Source organism: Girardinichthys multiradiatus, chromosome 19, assembly GCF_021462225.1.
Source record: "Girardinichthys multiradiatus isolate DD_20200921_A chromosome 19, DD_fGirMul_XY1, whole genome shotgun sequence".
In the NCBI taxonomy this organism is placed as follows: domain Eukaryota; kingdom Metazoa; phylum Chordata; class Actinopteri; order Cyprinodontiformes; family Goodeidae; genus Girardinichthys; species Girardinichthys multiradiatus.
The window spans coordinates 1,082,778-1,102,104 of record NC_061811.1 but is presented as its reverse complement, the minus strand read 5'-3'; the positions used below and the strand labels follow the sequence as shown (position 1 = coordinate 1,102,104).

The following is a 19,327-nucleotide window of genomic DNA, read 5'->3' as shown; positions in this document are numbered from 1 at the left end:
AGACACCATCAAAGAAACCTTAACAATGTGCTCTATGTGAGAGCTTACGTCCGGTTGAGTTAGGTCCGCCAGGGAGAGAGGTCATGATCCTGGAGGGGCTGTGAGCAACACTGCAACGTTGGAGCAAGGTAGTCCTGAGAGGTTCGGAGGAGGGTGGACAGGGTTCGCCTGGAGCTGTGAAGCAAACGTCTGATCCGGCAGCCAGCGGGTAGAAGAGCGAGAATCCAGAATCCATAAACTGTTAGAGGTCTTCCAGAGATCTCTTAGGAACTAGGCTTTGGTATCCTGAGACAGATAAGACCATTAGTCAAGGGAATAAACAGAGTCTTCACAGAAGATCAAAAAACTTCACAAAATCATAAAATTGGCCAGGCTGAATACCACGAGGAGGCAAAACACTCAGGCGTCGAAGTACTGGCTCGCCTCCTTCTTATAGTCCTCCAGCTGATGACACTCATGCGATACACCTGACCACCCAGAACTCAGCTCCTAACGCCCCTACTGGTGGAAAAGGGTTAGTAGCAGGCAAAAATAACCAGGATCTGACGGTCGATCTCCCGCTCCATTCTTCCCTCACTTGTGAGATAATCGAACTTCTCCACTTGAGGCAGGAACTCCCCTCCAACCTGAAGAGGACAAGCCTCCCTTTTCCGGTCGAGTACCATATGTCGAAGAGGGATTTTGGGTCGGACCAAAGTGTAGACAAGAGCTTGGCAACCGCATCTTAGTTTATTCTCAAAAAGGTCAAAAACGTAACAAAAACCCTGCAGGTATGAATCAGAGACAAAATCCAAAACTTACAAAACACTGCAGGTAACTTGGCAAAACGTAGCATAAGCGAAGCATAAACAAAACATAGTCATGGTAGGGAAAGGGGTAGTGACGAACACAAGGAACCAGCGACGAACAGAAACACCAAACCATCTCATATACTGGGGAAAGACAAAGGCAGGTAGATTCATTGCACACTAACTGAAATATTTCAGGTCTTTTATTGTCTTAATACGGATGATTGTGGCATACAGCTCATGAAAACCCAAAATTCCTATCTCACACAATTAGCATATCATTAAAAGGGTCTCTAAACGAGCTATGAACCTAATCATCTGAATCAACGAGTTAACTCTAAACACCTGCAAAAGATTCCTGAGGCCTTTAAAACTCCCAGCCTGGTTCATCACTCAAAACCCCAATCATGGGTAAGACTGCCGACCTGACTGCTGTCCAGAAGGCCACTATTGACACCCTCAAGCAAGAGGGTAAGACACAGAAAGACATTTCTGAACGAATAGGCTGTTCCCAGAGTGCTGTATCAAGGCACCTCAGTGGGAAGTCTGTCGGAAGGAAAAAGTGTGGCATTAAGACAATAAAAGACCTGAAATATTTCAGTTAGTGTGCAATGAATCTAAAATATATGAATGTTAAATTTTCATCATGACATTATGGAAAATAATGAACTTTATCACAATATGCTAATATTTTGAGAAGGACCTGTATGTGTGGAGGTGTCCAGAGCTTCCTAGTGTCTTCCGCTAACACTACTTCAGCAACTGAAGTACGGTTCCCATCTGTATAAACATAAGTTACCATGACTTTAGTAGGGGTTACTTTAGTTAATGCTTCTTCATAAGTTTTATCTGGTCCAGGAGTATTTTTATACCACATGGTAATATGTAGATCATCTGGTGTCATCTGATCTTGTAGTCGAGTAATGACATTTCTTCCTTCTGTTAGTAAAGCTGTCCCTATGTCTAGGGGTGGCTTATTCAGAACATCCAGTGAATAATGGTAATAAGGTGGTCCCACTCCTTTTAACATGAAATAATCTCCTTGGCTGAGTTCTGCTGTTCTCTTTACTACAATATGTCCTTCTGAGGTCGGAATTAATGCTAACCCCAGATGTAATAATCCATCTCGTCCCAATAGATTCACCGGACACTCAGGGAACATTAGAATAGATAGCTGGCATGACTGTCCATTGGGATCTCTTATCCAAACTGGTTCAGACTCACAGACTTGTGTCAATTTCCCACTAGCTGACCTTACTGTTATTTGCTGATCACTAAGTCTGGAATTTGGGATTGTTTCTCTACAGGTGGTCCTGCATGCTCCAGTATCACAAAGAAAAGTAATTTATTTTCCATTCAACAGTAAGGTAACTTCAGGTTTTATGCTATCTAGGGAGAGAAGGTCCTAGAAATGTAGGAGGACATCCTGCCCCTGTGTTTTTTGTTTTTTTGTTTTCATCAATGTCTGAGGTACTAGGAACAATTTCACTTATTTTCTGTCCTAGTCATGCTGAATCATTATTTCTCCTCTCAGGACAGTCTCTGATCAGATGTCCTTCTCTCCCACAACACCAACACCCTGAGGTGTATTGTCTGTAATTTCCTCTGCTCACTCCTCCTCTCTGACACCTGCAGTTTTGTCCTCTGCCTCTAAATCATCCTCTTCCTCTGTTGTTCTGATAATAAATCTGTTCTTCTTCTTCTTCTTGCTGAAAAAAGGTGTTGACTATCTTTTTTTGTTTTTATCCTTCATTACTTTTTCTGCATGGAGGGCATGATTAACATAGTCTTATAGATTTGCTGTGGTGAACCCTATAAAATGTCTCCTTACTCAGGTATTAATTACATCCCTGGAACCAGCATATAGTGCATTTTTTAACTGCTGTCGATAAGCTCCTTGCTCGTCTTCATCTTCTTGTAGACCACTATGTATTTTAAACACTTTTGTCAGTCTAATCCTATATTCTTCAAAAGATTCTTCCTCTTTTTGTTTCACTCTGGCTATTTCTGCGTAGTCAGCTCTGCGTCTGTATCTAACTGTAAGCCTATCGATTAATCCCCTCACTCTGTTTGTTCTGCTGTTAAAAAGAGTAAAATATTTTCTAAGGTTACACAGAAAAAAAAACCCATGTCATGCCATGAACCTCGTGACAAACTGTATCAACATCCTTCAGCGTCTCAAAACAATAATAGAAAAAAAACAAACAAATAAAACATACATGAGGTACAGCCATGGTGGGGATGGATTTATTCACCAAAGGGACTCATTTTAGCCCATCTTATCCTGTCAAACCTCATCAGATCTTTGGTACAAAACAAAAACTTTCCACCTACTGTTTTTACTCCCTTTATTTTGTCCTGCTGTTCTACTTTGCAAGTCCATCAAAAATTACTTCTTAGCTCTCTGACCTTTTCTGCTTTCCACAAAAACATCCATTCTTATCTCCTGCATCACATCTCTCTCTTTTTAGTTACTTTTAACCAATAATCTACATCATCATAACCTTCTTTGTCCATTTTTCTTAAATTCAATTCAATTCAGTTTATTTCTATAGCACCAATTCACAACACATGTTGTCTCAAGGTTCTTCACAACAGTCAGGTTCATACATTCCAGTTAATCGTAATCATTGAACAGTTCAGTCAGATTCAGTTATTTCTTCAAATTGGATAAAAAGTTTTTCTATCTAAGGAAACCCAGCAGATTGCATCCAGTCAGTGACTTGCAGCATTCACTCCTCCTGGATGAGCATGTAGAGACAGTGGACAGTCACTGGTGTTGACTTTGCAGCAATCCCTCATACTGAGCATGCATGTAGCGACAGTGGAGAGGAAAAACTCCCTTTTAACAGGAAGAAACCTCCAGCAGAACCAGAACCAGGCTCAGTGTGAGCGGCCATCTGCCACGACCGACTGGAGGTTTGAGAGAACAGAGCAGAGACACAAAGAGAACAAAGAAGCACTGATCCAGGAGTACTTTCTATGGGAAGGAAAAGTAAATGTTAATGGATGTAGCTCCTTTAGTCGTTTCATCTAGAAAGAAAGAACAGATAAACTCTGATCCAGTTTTCAAGGTTAGAGTCTGAAAGAGAGAACATAGAGTTAGTCACAGTAAAAGCTCAGTCAGTAGCCATGTCTAGGAGAGAGAAAGGGTTGAACACTGAAAGACAGGGCCATGTGGATCATCTGTAGAAGGTGAGCATTAAGTTGTTGCCAGCAGAAGCTCGGACGATGCCCCTCTCCAGAAAGGTGTCACAGGTAGACACAGAGTCAGGCCAGGTGTAGCTTCTAGATGGAGAAAAGTGTCCTTTGCACTTTTCTCTTAGCCAAAATTACGGAAATATTGGACTAAAACAACTTCTTACCAGCGACTCCCAAGGATTATTATTATTATTATAATAATTGTTTTTAAAGGATTTTGATGTTTTTATAATCGAACTCAAAAGAAGGACAAGTTGACGCCAGCTAATCAGCACAAAATGCCTCCCTTCACCACAGAGGACTTTGACAAACTTTTACAGAAATTGGCTGTATTGGAGATGAAAATCCATCGTCTAGAAGTTAATGTGGAGGTGAATATGAGGTACAACGATGATTCAACTCTTCCTGTGATCCCAAACAGTGACATCCAGCTCAACAACTCAGCCGGCAATCAGAACACTGAGAATAAACCTACCAGCAGCAGACCCCCTGGCATATTTTAGGGGCATGCCCAAAAAATCAAGGTGGACGACTCACTGGAAGATCTCAGCAATTAAATAAATTAGAATGGCCAGAATTACAGAGAAATGCCCCCGTTTCTCCTGGGAAAAGGAGACTTCGACAGCGAGCTGCTGTCACAACAACTGATAGAAGTGAGACAGCTGGAAATAATGGAGTTCTCCTCCAGAACAGATTTGCTCCACTACAGAATGAAAACCAGGAAAATGATCCATCTTCTGAGAACAATAAAAGGTTTGAGAACAACCTTCATTCTAAACAGTCTTCTCCTAAGCTGCCAGAGAAAAAGCGCCCCACCAGACCAAGAACCTTAATAGTGGGCAACACAGCTGTGGATGGGATTAAAAACTTCTGCAACAAGAAAAACACAGAAGTTCTGATTGGTACCAGTAACGTGGTGTCTGATATCTCAGAGAATATTCTTGCAATCACAGAAAAGCGCCCGTCTCTAGAAAACCTTATTATACACTGTGGAGCCATGGATGACGTAGCTAAGAAAAAATCAGAAGGATTGAAGGAGGATTTCACTCGTCTTCTGAATATTGTTGGAGGTCTCAATATCAAGGTGTTTCTCAGCGGATCCTTTGCACCGATTTTCTGTGGAGATGAGATTTATTCCAGACTTCTGATGATTAATAAGTGGTTGAAAAAAACATGTGCTACCACACTTGTGAACTTCATCGACAACTTTAATATTTTTTTGGGAAAAAAGACAACTCTCCAAGCAAGATGGTTTCTGTTTGAACAAGCTGGGAGCCAGACATCTCACATCTAATCTCTTCTATTCAGTAAATAATCCGCCAGCAGCTTCAACCTTCAGCAGAGAACATGGAGTATCAACAACAATGATAACGCTGCCTCCAACAACTCCAGCAGAAACAATCAGCCAGTGGGCTGAGAAAGAGAGGTCATCACAAAAGGTCTCCCCGTCGAAATCCACAGGAGAAGTGGACCCCCCCCCCCCCCCCCATTATACCCCCAGACCCAGACCGACCCCCCGGTGAACACCCCTCACCCCAGACCCCGACCCAGAACTCTACCATCTCTGCACTGAGCCCGCTTTTTGCTTTACTGGATTCTGATAACATGAAAGGAGCTCTTAAGATCGGGACCCAAATGGTTCTGACATCTTCTCCATTCAACACCCCCTGTGGCCGAGGCCCTGCTCCTAAACCAACACCACCACCTCCTAATCTATCTCCTCCTAATCAGGACCTTCAAATCACTTCTCTGTGATACAGTCTGGTCCCCAGTGGTAACTCTATCAGAAATGATCATGTCCAGGAAAAACTTGGGCCCCTAATAGGAGATAGTTGTAAAATCTCTGTGTTTATACGTGACAGAAAGAACAAAGCTAAAAGGATAAGAGACAGTAATAAACAATCAATGAAAGCCATAAACTGTCAGGTACAACCAGACACAGAGTTAATATCAGCAACTAAGTCATATAAACTGGGTTTATTGAACATTAGATCTCTGTCAGGAAAATCATTTTTAATCATTGACTTCATTACTGACCACGATCTTGATGTTCTGTTTTTAACAGAAACATGGTTACATTAATTTAATGAAGCTCCCATTCTGATAGAGGCGACGCCTCCAAACTACAATTTTCTTTGTGAGAGCAGACAGCAAAGAAAAGGTGGAGGGGCCACTTTGTTTAAAGATTTATTAGAGTGTAAAAAAGTATTTCTGGGCAAATTTGACTCTTTTGAATATTTGGCTTTCCAGGTAAAGAGCCCGGTCCGAACCATGTTCTTGAATATTTACAGGCCTCCTAAGTCCAAAACAAACTTTATCAGTGATTTTAATGAGCTTTTATCTGTGATATGTGTTGATTATGACTGTTTAATTATTGTGGGAGACTTCAACATTCACATGGACAATCCTGAAGACAGAAGTCCAATAGATCTATGTGACACTCTTAGAAATGTTGGTTTGACTCAACATGTTAAACAGCAAACGCACAAACAGGGACATATTTTGGACTTGATCATCACTAAGGGTCTAAACATTTCCAAGGTGTCTGTAACTGATGTTGCTCTATCTGACCACTTTTCTGTTATTTTTGAAAGCATCATCTCCAATGACTCAGTTTACCAAAGAGACATGATAAGAAAACACATCTTTAAGGACGGTGCTGCTGAAACCTTTAACCAGATTTACTCTTCTACCTCCACTTTGCCCTGTAACACTGTAGATGAGCTGGTAGATAACTTTCATTCTAAAATCTCAGACATCATTGATTCAATTGCTCCAATTAAAGTGAAAGTCGTTTCTGGGAAGAAAATGTCTCCATGGAGAAGTGCTCCACCAGTCAGAAGTGAAAAAAAGGAGTGTCGAAAAGCTGAACGCAGGTGGAGAAAGACTGGACTCCAGGTTCACTATATTATCTATAAAGAGAGACTATACAGATATAACCTACAACTGAACAAACAAACCCTCCTGTAACTGTAGCATCTGAACTCCACTCTACCAGGAACTGCAATGAATTTGTTAACTTCTTCTCTGAAAAAACCCAAAAGATCAGAGAGGCAGTCAGAACATCCACATCAACTCCAGGACCAATGTTGTCTCCAACTAGAACTGATTTTGACAAAATGTCCCAATTTCACCAAATAAACTGCAAAATCTTAGAAGAAATCGTACAGCAACTAAGCTCTTCTTCCTGCTGTCTCGATCTTTTACCCACAGCTTTCCTTAAGAAAGCTTTGCCTGTAATAACATCTGATTTAACACAAATAATAAACACGTCCCTTTTATCAGGTGTTTTCCTCCAGGCCCTGAAAACAGCAATTATCAAACCTTTATTGAAAAAGAGCAACTTGGACAAGCTGCTACTACAGAACTACAGGCCTATATCAAACCTCCCCTTCATCTGTAAGATTATTGAAAAAGCTGTGTTTCAGCAGTTAAACAACTTCCTAACAACAACCAACCGCTTCGATGTCTTCCAGTCAGGTTCCTGCTCACCACAGTACAGAGACTGCTCTTGTCAAGGTGTTCAATGACATCCGTATAAATGTAGACTGTGGAAGAACCACAGTGCTGGTATTATTGGACCTTAGTGCAGCATTCGACACTGTTGATCACTCCATTTTATTAGAGCGCCTGGAAAACTGGGTCGGTCCTTCTGGTACAGCACTCAACTGGTTTAAATCCTACTTAAAGGACAGGGACTTTTTTGTGTCAGTAGGTAACTTTACATCAGAGAGCTGTTGGAGTTTGTTAGCTAGAACTCCTGCGTGTTAGTTTGTTTTGGAAAAGCTATCCTATACTTTATAGTACAAATAAAAACACAAAGACTGCGCAGTCAAGTTATTCTGGCCAGCCAGGAGAAACTCTGCAGCCCCGTTGCTGCTCACCACGAACACTTCTGATCTCCTCTCCAGCTTCAGCAGTTTTTATTCAAAAGCAAGGCATGTACATGCAAAGAAAAAACATACACTTTTATCAGATGTCAGTTGAACTGTCTGATATGTTTTCACTGTTGCTGGGCAAATTATATCTAAGTCAAACACACACAGAAGGCCTGTTAGCCAGGCCACTAAGTTACACAATACATTTTATTTCACACATTATTAAACATAACTTGAGCATAGCAATTCAGACCCTATTAAGTATTTTAAATGTTTCCAACATTACCCCCTTTTGAAGTCTCAATAAGACTTCACCCTAAAATGCCCGCAGATTATATTTTGAGCAACTTTAAATCTTCAGCATGCCTTCCTGCTCCTCATCATCACCGTCTACCTCTAGCAGTGGCATCATGGTGGGATGCTGAGAAGCCTTCCCTTCAAAAGTGGAGGTGATAAATCTTACCACCAGAGAACGAATACATGGTACACAACAACACCCGCACGTCACCATAATAGCTACAAACACAGCAATAGAAATCAACAAAGACATTATCAGTCCTTTCCAGTGTCCAAACATGCCCGTCATCCACTCCTCAAGGGGATTATCAATTCCAGAATGTTCATGCATGGTTGCGGAGAGGGTCTTAAGTCCCTCTAAAGCCTTTGACACTGAACCATCCGGTGCAGTGTTATTGGGAATAAAAGTGCAACACATATCCCCAAACATCGAACAGACGCCCCCTTTTTCTGCTAACAACATATCTAATGCCATTCGGTTTTGCACAGCCATGAGGGAGGTTGGTGCCAATTGTTCAGACAGGCCTTCTACTGCATCCCTTGTTAGGTTAGCTAGACGTAAAACATTGTAATGGATGTAGTTAATGCGGTCAACATTCTTATTTGGGGTCACCGGGAAAAAGGCTGCAATTATTGGGATATTTTCAAAACCTGCTGAGACTTGATCCGCGAGTTTATATTCATTTGGCACTCCACGTGGCATCAATGTAAGTGGGGGAGCCCTGACTCAGGTGACCTTCAGGGTTCCTGCTGTTTAAGAAGCACCATTTGAGTAGGCCAGATTATCTTCAGCTGTGTGGCTGTGCCTGCCTGTCGCACCCTGCAGGAGGAGGTGAGAGAGAAACCACACACATGCACAACACAAACCTGCACTCTGCTCAATGGCCTGACAAAAATAGGAACAATTTAGTTGAGCAAGCTTATGATGAGGCATCTGGAACACGTGGAAAGAACTCTGGACTTCAAGCAATTGAGCCCCATTGTGAGGTGTTTCGTGAGGTCTTTAGATTGTGCCAATAGCTGTTACCATACCTGTGAGTACAGCTGCATGTGAAAGGAGCTTTTCAGTGCTCACATTGGCCAAAAATGACCTAAGATTGAGTATCCTGGGTGCGGTCAGAGTTGAATTGACATGGATCACTCTGTTAATCAGATTGCTTTAAATCACAGCAACCGAATCTGTTTGCTGTGACAAGGAGTTGGTGTAGAGATGGTATTGGTCTGATAAACAGTTGGAGTAGATTCTCATTCTCACAAAGAAGCGCTTTCATGGACAATATTTGTAAAATTAAATAAAACTTGAAAGTTCTGTGAATTTATTTGCTGTTGATTAATGTTTACTAAAAATCACAAATTAAAAGACAAATTTCACAAATGTGATATTTGTTACTTTTTGTGAATACATTAAGTGACCAAAATCACAGCTCAGTCCTTTCAATGTTTATATTATGAATAACCATCAATTATTAACTTAGACAGCATATATTCATAAATATAGGTATATATTTATAAGTATAGCATGGCCTTCAAGAAAATGTTTTCTGTTTTTAGTAAATAGTTTTGAAAATATGGATGTTGTGCTTCGAACTGGCTCTGGCACCAGTGTTGGCCACCCCTGAGTGAGCAACAGTCCCAGCCTGGCCACTCCCAATTTTCTGGCTCTGCCACTGCCCTAAGTGCCTCCATTTCAGGCTGACTGCTTCCATTACCCATGCTATACCAGTAGGTCCTCTGGTTGCCACCACTTCAGGCATGATAACCTTCAGGCCACAGTTCCTCAAAGCAGCATCTGAAGCTTGTTAGAAAAGGTTCCTCTGCCAGACATTCTCAGCTCACCGTCACTAATCGTTTAGGTTTACCGGATCTGTTGGGCAGCCTCACCTCCCATTGGATCCAACTCACTACCAGGTGGTGATCAGTTAACAGCCGTACCAATATCTTCACCAGAGTGTCCAACGCACAACACCACAATTCTGATGATACAATTACAAAATCAACCATTAAACGTTGGCCAAAGGTGGCCTGGTACCAAGTATACTAATGACCCACCTTTTGCTAGAAAATGATGTTTGTCATGGACATTCAGTGCTTCGTACAGAAGTCCAATAACAAAACATTGGGTTTAGATCAAGGATGTTGATCACACCCCTCCAGATTACATTGTTGTTAGCTACACAGGCACTGAGGTCTTCCAGGAGCAACACTGAATCCCTAGATGGCCTTCAGTACACTGTCCAGACACTCCAATAAGGCTGGATAATCTAATATTCCCCTGTAGTAACATAAAGTTGTAAAGAGGCAACCCTCTAACTCACCAGGGAAAACTCCAAAAATTAAGGCACACAGGCGGCGGCTTGCAAATATCCCCAAACCCGCCTGAAGCCAGCTGTGCAACTCTGGAGTAGTAGAGTGACTCTCTACTACTCCAGAGTTGCTCTGGAAGTCCTGGTGACTCCAGGACTTCCAGAGCCCAAGCTCTCCTAGGCCAAGCTGGTACTGCTCAACCTCACACACCAGCTCAGGCTCCTTACCTGCCAGTGAGGTGACTTTCCATGTCTCTAAAGCCACGGCTGAGGAGTACAACCAATTTGTGTTGCGAGACTGAAAAACAAATTTAACAGTTATCCTTAAGTACGAACAAGTGTAGACTGCAACTATGTAAAAACAAAATTATAGAGCACGTTTATTCAATAAATGTATATGCTTATATTTCAAAGGATGAAGTCTATGACTAAATAACTTCAGACGATTCAAGGTATTGACAGGAAACTAATCTACAGTAACGTCATCAAAGTGTTCCCATCAAGGACAAACTCACCAAGTAGGAGTGTTTAATGTTTCTATGAAAAGTATTTTGGTAGAAATATGCAAAAATATTCTTAAGTACAAAAACTTGTAATTGTATCAAAATAGAAAACTTGAAAACAACAATACAAAATTCTAAAATAAATATAATCAAGATGTCTTGCTGTGTTGTAGTTCATGAATTTACACTGTTTTGATCTTTGCAGAACCTGGATGTGCAGAAATTAGGACAGGAAGTGAAGAATGGCTGCAAAGAAACATTGGAGTTTTTTTTTTATTTGCAACACTTCAGGAACTTAAAGAAATGAACAAGAACTTCTCTGCTGTAAGTGAAGTAAAACATTTTAGAAGAGGACGTGCTTCTTATGCCTAAGAATATCAAATCAGATAATCTAAAATGAATGATAATAATTCATGCCACTACAGATTGAAGTCGTAGATAAACTTTCACCGCAACAGAAGTCTGAGCTAATCCTGGATCCAGACAGTGGTGCTTTGGAGGATGCAAACTTCGTAAGGGAGGTGCTCACCAACTTGAAACTGTCTGGCAGGGACGAACAGCTCAGTCAGTTTTTCCAGACTTTTGTGCAATTCAGTCAGCAGGTGAATCATTAACACTAACTTTCTGATATCTCCTCCATAAACTTCTTTATCAAACCACCCATGAACTACCTTCTCTGGACTCTGATAATGCTCATAAAAGCCAAAAACTCAAGTCAGCTATTGGATTCTTGCAAAAGACTTTTCACAGAACTTTTGACATGTCTTAATTTCAGTCTGTAATATAACTGAGAGGAAATATTGGCCAACAGTCTGAATTTCTCTGGTTTTCTGCATGCTAGTATTAGGATGAGGTGACCATTTGAACTACTACTTGAATGCTTTTGTTTCCAGAAAAACAAAACCGCAATAATGCGGATGCTGTTACAGTCTGTTGTGGTGAAGAGAGAGCTGAGCCAAAAGACAAAGTTCTCATTTTACTGATCAGTCTACGTTTCTACTTTTATCTATAGGCATAACCGAAGAACGAGATCCCGGATAAAAGTTGCTGAAATGAGCTTCCTCCGGGGGGCTGGTGTTCCAGCCACGTCCCACTAGAAGAAGTAGGAGCTGGAGGAGGTGTCTGGGGAGAGGGAAGTCTGGGCATCTCTGCTTAGACTGCTGCCCCCATGATCCAGTCCTGTATATGTACTCATACTCGTACAACAAGTATGAGTACTTTTGACCATCAATATAATGACTGCCTTATAAAAATCCTACTACACAACATGTTTGATGCTGACAGAGACTGGCCCTTTGAACATGTTAAGTAGAGCAAAGCATCAGACATCAATCCCAAGGAGAAGGCTTCACATCCCCAATGTGTAACCAGTCCTGATTTTGCAGAAATATGTGCATAGAGCCTGTGACATTGCATATTTTCCACCTTCCAATCCAATTCTAATGCAGTTTGTGTTGCATGGACACTTTGTTCATATAAATTATAACTTAATGGACTGGTCATCTTATGCAGCAGAAGAAGAATTGATGTGTCAGTAGAGACACAAGATAAGGTTCAGTTTTTCACAGTTTTAAGAACAGTACAGTAATTGGCGTATTTAAGAAAAGTGGCACCTCATCTAACATGTTTTTATGCAACAAACTCTTTCAGTAAAACAATATTTTATAAATACTCATTTAAATTTTACAAGAGTGCCATCTAGGATTATGATGCAGTCTGTTGCTTGGCTCAAGCTTTATTTGAATAAAAGAATGACAATTTTTAATCTTCATCTTCTGATTGCAAAAAAAGAACCTGTACTATTTATAGCCACAAGAGGGCAATGTCTCAGAATATTACTTACTAGCTTAAATACAACCACCTGCAGTAAAAGGAAAGTGCATTGCACTTACAATAAATTATGCTCTAGTATTTTAACAAGCGTCATTTTCACATATTAATTATGTGAATGATGCTACTACTAATGATACAAAAACATGCGTTCTTGGTTCCTAATTGAAGTAATCCCTGCCATCCATCCTCTGTACTGCTGTCAGTTTGGGACAGCAGTCTAAATCCAATCTATGAGCTCAGCATTCCAGAAAAGAAGGAATGATTCAGTATTTCTTTAATAATGCTTACTTCTTTACTATAAATAATTATTGTTCTTGTTTTGTGCATGCACAGCTGAGGCAGGGTTTTGTTAGTAGATCATGTTATTTAAAATATGAGTGACCTTGGAATTAAAAATTGCTTCCATTAAATCTGATCCAATCAACATATGATGTATCCAAACTAAATCTTTAAATTCTTTGAGAGTGTCTATCAGACAAAAGGAATGCATTTTTATTCTGATAATTATTAGGGTTACTACAACATTTCAAAGTCAGGAAGATTAGAAATACATTCAACACTTTTATGGACAATGATTTTTATTTTCTCCATTCAGAGAAAGATTTTTAACCACTTTAGAGCTTCTTGATTTTTTCTACCTAAATTGTATTTGTATGAGTATTTCAACAGAAACCACTGAGAGATTTTTGAACCTTTTACATGTTTTACATGTTACCTTTTAGATGTTAAAAAAGCCTTCAAATACAATTCACTTTTTACTGCAACATCATAATGTAACAGAGAATTTAGAAAATGCAACCTTTAATTTGTTCAGTGGAGGAAGAAACTTAATGTTTTGAAGAACCCTTGCTGGTAATACTTTGTATAATCATTCCCAACAGGACAGTACTCTTTGTGTTCAACATTTCCCAAAGCTTCAGCAGACAGATAGAGGAATCTTTGACATCTCCTCTCTAGATGGTCTAGAGTCCTGGTTCCTCTCTGATGCTCTCTTCTCTTCTGCTCAGACAACATGTTCTCTACAGGACTAAAGTCTGAGGACTGAGATGGTCATGTTAGAAGGTTGATTTAGTGTATTGATGTGGTCAGATGTGTTGAAACATTATCCTGCTGAACGACCTAATGGCAACAATCTTTTAGTTTACTGGCAGAGGAAAAGGGTTGACTAGACCATTGGAAGAGAAACAGACACACAGCATCACAGAACCCATGCCGTACTAAACACTGGGCATTAGGTGTTTTGCTGCATATACATCCTGTGTTTCAGAGCGGAAACAGTCTGATCTGAACAAACCCAAATGGCCAGCTAAAGTCCCAGTAGAAGACAGAAACCTTAGAAAGTTCAGTTATATTTCTTTTATAGGTCAGCAGCAGAACCAGTTGTGTTGAACATAAATTCTATTTCTTAATAACCCTCTTCAATGAAGAAACACATTTTTCTAAAACTTTTATATATTTTGTGAATGTTCAGTCTATGGGATTTGTTTATTTTTCAGAAGAACCTAAAATGTCTTTAATGCTCCATGGCGGTAGGACTCTTTGGTTTGTTGTACTGTTGATAATGAGAAGTGAACTTTAGCTCTGATTGACAATTGGTTGTCCAGCTCCTCTTTGTCAGGTTAGGTGTATATCACAAGATTCATCCACTGGAAAAAAGGGAATAAATCCATTATCAAAGATTTCACATCTTTAAGGCAGACAACAGTTATAAATTAAAACCGTGACAATAATGCAGGCTCTAAAGGATCGAATGATTTCTGCCGACAACTTGATGTAACAGTCCAGTTTTTGAAAATTCTCTGAATTACCTCTGATGCTCGAAGAGCTATGGCTGTTCCACTGCTTCACCGTAATGAAAGCAAACAGGCGAAAGGTTCACAGAGGGTTGCTCACAGACCTCTGTGAACCTTATAATGGAGACCCATCAGAGCCCAACATACTTCAAGAGTCACCAGCTATAAATGGCTGGTTTTACCAGGAATAATGGTTGATAGCCACAGCACAGTGTTTAAACTGATATAAATAGATGACCCTGACCGATAAAAGAAAGTTGAAGTACTCAGGAAGAGTGGTGGACATGTTAAAATGTCATGTGACTAAGTTGCAGTGATTCCAGTATCAGATCAGATGAATCCACAGTGTGGGAACACTCATGGTCTCATCTAGAGCTGCTCAATACATCAAGCTAGGAACATCATAACCATATCAACGTGTCCAAAATTGCACAAACAAACAGCTGCTTGAATGCTATATTTGCTCAGCTGGGATACTTTATCTGCTGACCAGTGGGATGGACGTTTTGATACAAAGCTAGAAATTAGTGACCTAGACATTAAAGCTCACACGGAACAGTGGTGATATAACAATGTTGAAGTAAAATGTGACTTAATCACAACCAAGCTGGTCATTACAATATTTGTCAATGTTATTTCAACTGCAGAATTCCCTCATATTGTGAATACTACATTCAGATGTATTAGAGAAAACCTTCCATTATGTAAATTAGCGACTTATGGTGTCATTTTTCCAGGTTGTCTCATCCATCCATTGTCTATACTCATTTGTCCTTGCTGGGGAACTGGTGCCTGTCTTCAGCAGTCATTGGGCAAGAGGTGGGGGACACCCTGGACAGGACGCCAGTCCATCACAGAGACACACAGAAAAGACAAGCATGCACACACTCAAACCTAAGCCAGAGAAAGCCAGAGTACTCGGAGGGAACCCATGCCTGCACTGGTAGAACATGCAAATTCTACGCAGAAAGACCCTAGGCCAGGATTTGAACCCATGTCCTTTTTGCAGCACTGTCCAGCCCTAGTTTGTCTTTTTAAATGAAATAATTAACTTATTTCTTTGCTCATAAACTTAACTAGATGTTATTTAGTAGTCATGTTTTAAAAGCAGCTGGTCACGTAGTTCTGTAGTAACTATTGAACAACCTGCAGCAGTGAATTCACCTTGACTTTGCTCCACTCACCTTGTGCGTGACAGTCTTTCACCACAAATTCCTAACTATTCAGCCTGCCAGTGATAGATATCTGATTAAACAGGTCATTAAGGTATTATGTACACTAATGTAGGCTCTGCACATGGAAAGGAAGACATGTTTTAACTTGTTCAGCTGCCTCTTCTCAGGCAAACAGGTTCACATAAACAAGTCAGAGGAGGATGCATAAATGAGAACAACCATGCTGCGACAGGCGTCAGCGCTGAAGCCTCCAGATTTCAGGTCTCCTGAATAAAAACAGAACAACGTAAGAGAATGATGCAGATAACGCAGAGATGCTTTGATAGTGGTACTGTCCAAAGCTTTGAGAATTCTGTCATTAAGGAGGCTCCAGAGCTGCTCAGCATTCACTGCCTCATACTTAAAATAAAGGATAATCACAAATATGTTATTTACCTGCAAGGTGCTAATCTTTCCTTGAAATGCACGTTACCTTGTCAGAGAACTGCTGCAACAAAGTTCTGTTATTTTCTTCATCTGTTGCATTGCCCTGTGGAGTTGTCTACAGATGAGTTAAAGAACTTACCTCCAGTTCAATATTTACTCAATTAATCTGAGAGACAAAAACATGGTTGACGTTCTGCAGCCTGCCTGTAGAAGAGGGGTCTGCAACTCCAGTCCATGAGTGCCACTGTAGAGCAACTTTGGATGCATCCAAGCTCTAACCCTCAATTAAACTCCAAGTTTATTTAAGGATCAATTATCTCAAATGTCTGCACGCTACATCTGGGACGCAGCGTGCAGGTCTGGGAAGGAACAGAGACTTTAAAGCTGGTCACCTCAACGAGACGTCAGAGATGTATGAAACCATCCAAGAGATCACCATTGCCTGCTGAACTCCTGAGACAAAGAAGTGTTGTTTTCTTTTTAACTCCTCTGTGTTCCTTCATCATCCAATGGGCCACCTTCCAGCTGGAATTTTGCTTTTCTCTGCTCTTACATGGAGGCATCTCGACTGGGATCCAAAAGACTTTACATCATGGGCCGAGGATTCTTCCTTCTTCTGGCCTGTCTACAAGGTCTAGCCAAGATAGAACCAGATTATCAGTGTCCGAACACAGAAGCACTAACACAGTTTACACACTAAAACCAGTTTGATGAAAAAACATCCTGTGAAAGTAGAGTTAGTCCTTTCTTCTGTCTGTTAATTTCCCTCATTTTCTTCCGTCATTTTGTCTCTGAAAGCAATCTGTTATGTTCTTTGTTTACTCACCTGACTCCACTTTAGTAACCTCCCTCCCTAGGTTCTCCTGTCGCTGCCTTGGTTCTGTCCTCCCTGGGTTTTATCATCCATTCAGCATTCTTAGTCCATCAGATCATTGTTGATTGTTTGCCTATCCTTAGTTTTGACGCAGTTTAACTTTGTTCTAGATCAGCTTAGTAGGTTGGTTCTCTGCCTCAGCAGAATGTTTCTGTTTATTGATACAGTCTATGCTCCCCCTGAGTCTTCTAACTTTCTGAGTAGAACACAGTGATACATAGCTTCACACACACAGTTTCTGAGTGTTGCCTACCTTCTCTGTTTCCATGTGCTCATGTTTGCAGCTTCCAGAGTTCTCACTGAGAGGAGTCATTAGAAATACTGACGTTCTACATATTTCATTAATAACTAACGTTAAACCTTTTTACCAAAGATGTTCACTGACTCTATGATTATTTCCTTCCAACATTCAACTAGGACATGTTGATGAAAAGATGGACATAAAATATTTCCTAATCTTTATTTGGTCAATCTTGTGTAACGCCACACGTATTCATGCTGATGATGTCTATGTGCAGATGTAAAGAATATGCTGTACTGCGCAACAAAAATGGAGCCAAATCAAAACACTGAAGTCTGCAGCAAGGGAACATTAAGGTTTCTTATTCAGTGTCAAAATAAGGTGAGATCTTTCCATGTAATCCATGCAACACTCATTAACTGCTCACAGTTTAATCCATAAAAACTACGATAAATATCCTTATGTGTAATCCATGCAATAATTATTAAAACACACAGTTGAAGCAGTGAGGAGTGAAACAAGCTTGTTCTCATATTCTGGAGTTAAAAGTCAAATTAAAAGATGTATGATTGAAAAGTGATTAAGAACTGAGGATTAGAGTAAAAAAAATCAAGGTTTGACATTCTCAGCTATATATGAAAGAAATATAATGTTATCAAAAGTTTGCATATAGCTCTTATAGCTGTGGAGCTATAACAGTCATTTAGTACAACGTCCAAGGAAATGACAAGTGGACAAAGTGGACAACAAAGAAGTAACAGGTGCCAAAATTACAGCAAAGTCTGAATTCATTTAAATGGCATCATCAAATCAGAGGTGTTGCTTTAATGTAGAAAAACTCATTAAGCTCCAATAAATGCAGCATTTTAGGCCAAGATGACCACAACTGCTCAGTGAGCTTGATGAAAAGCTGCAAGACCCTGTCAAGGAATCTGGTTTCACAAACTCCAGTTAGATTGTGCAGACTGGTGCTGGACTTCATGTCTACTTAGTGCTGTTAAATGTCTGAAAGAACCAAGTTAATTAGTTCAAATCTATACTAACCATCATTTGTTTCTTGAATCTACTACGCCTTCTCAGGGTGAGAAGATGTCTGAACTGAAAGAAGACCTTTCCATGACCTTTGCTTGGCTTTCATTAACCCTTTTCTAGTTCTTTTTGTCATATTTTAGCAGATACATCATTTGCCTCTAGCCTATATTCAGTTCGCAGCTCCCTGTTTCTTCCCTATATAATTGGTAACTGTCCTATAAAGGGGAGTGGGGGGGCAGTGGTTATAGAACAGGGCATTTGTGCCCCGAGGAGGCCACAAGTACCCTGGTTCGAATCCCACAGACTGCCACTCTATCCCTGAGCAAGATCCTTAGCCCATGAATGCTTAGAATATTATGCTTACATATTTAGCACATGCCCTCTCCAACAAAGCGGGCCAGAATTCCGTTGGGTTCTTAAAGTGGACAAAAATTAATTTGCCACAGAGTTTTGGTAGCTGGTTGTCAATGACAACATCGACCCATTTTCCAATCCTCCAGAACTCTGGAGGTCTGGAAATGAAAAATAAAAAAAATGTTAACATTGGTTTGACCTAAATATGGGTAACTGACCTTTTATTTTTAAATGAAATAATGAGAGAGATTAGAGAAACCTTTTCCAGAGCAGATAGATGGATGTTTGTCTGTCTGTAAGAACCTCCACCTCCATCAGTTGCCTCCACTCTCTCCACCAGGATAGTATATAGTATGTGCAGTGCTCATATTTATAATATGCCATACATCTGTTTATAGTTTTGTCTGTCTTCCTTTAATTTATATATGGTGTGTTTTTGTCTCTGCTTTGTCTGTTTACCTTGTTACCAACCTATAAGATCTATTGGACCTGTGTCATGTAGTTCAGGTTCTGCTTACACACAGGTTTGGGTTCACCTAAATGCTGTAGTAGCTCAACCAGTCTGGAGATGTGTTAGAGGTTAGCTTGATAACGAGCTGCCACAAACGTTTGCAGCAACAGCTACATTA

At 40.3% G+C, this 19,327-nt stretch overlaps 1 long non-coding RNA gene across 1 annotated transcript; it reads left to right on the top strand.

The window, feature by feature from the left end:
• Positions 1–8,897: 8,897 nt before the first annotated feature.
• Positions 8,898–12,745, top strand: LOC124855950. The gene is made up of 5 exons (XR_007035198.1): positions 8,898–8,996; positions 10,882–10,985; positions 11,176–11,294; positions 11,396–11,572; positions 11,983–12,745. It is a non-coding gene; the product is annotated as an uncharacterized LOC124855950 (long non-coding RNA).
• The last annotated feature ends 6,582 nt before the right edge of the window (positions 12,746–19,327 follow it).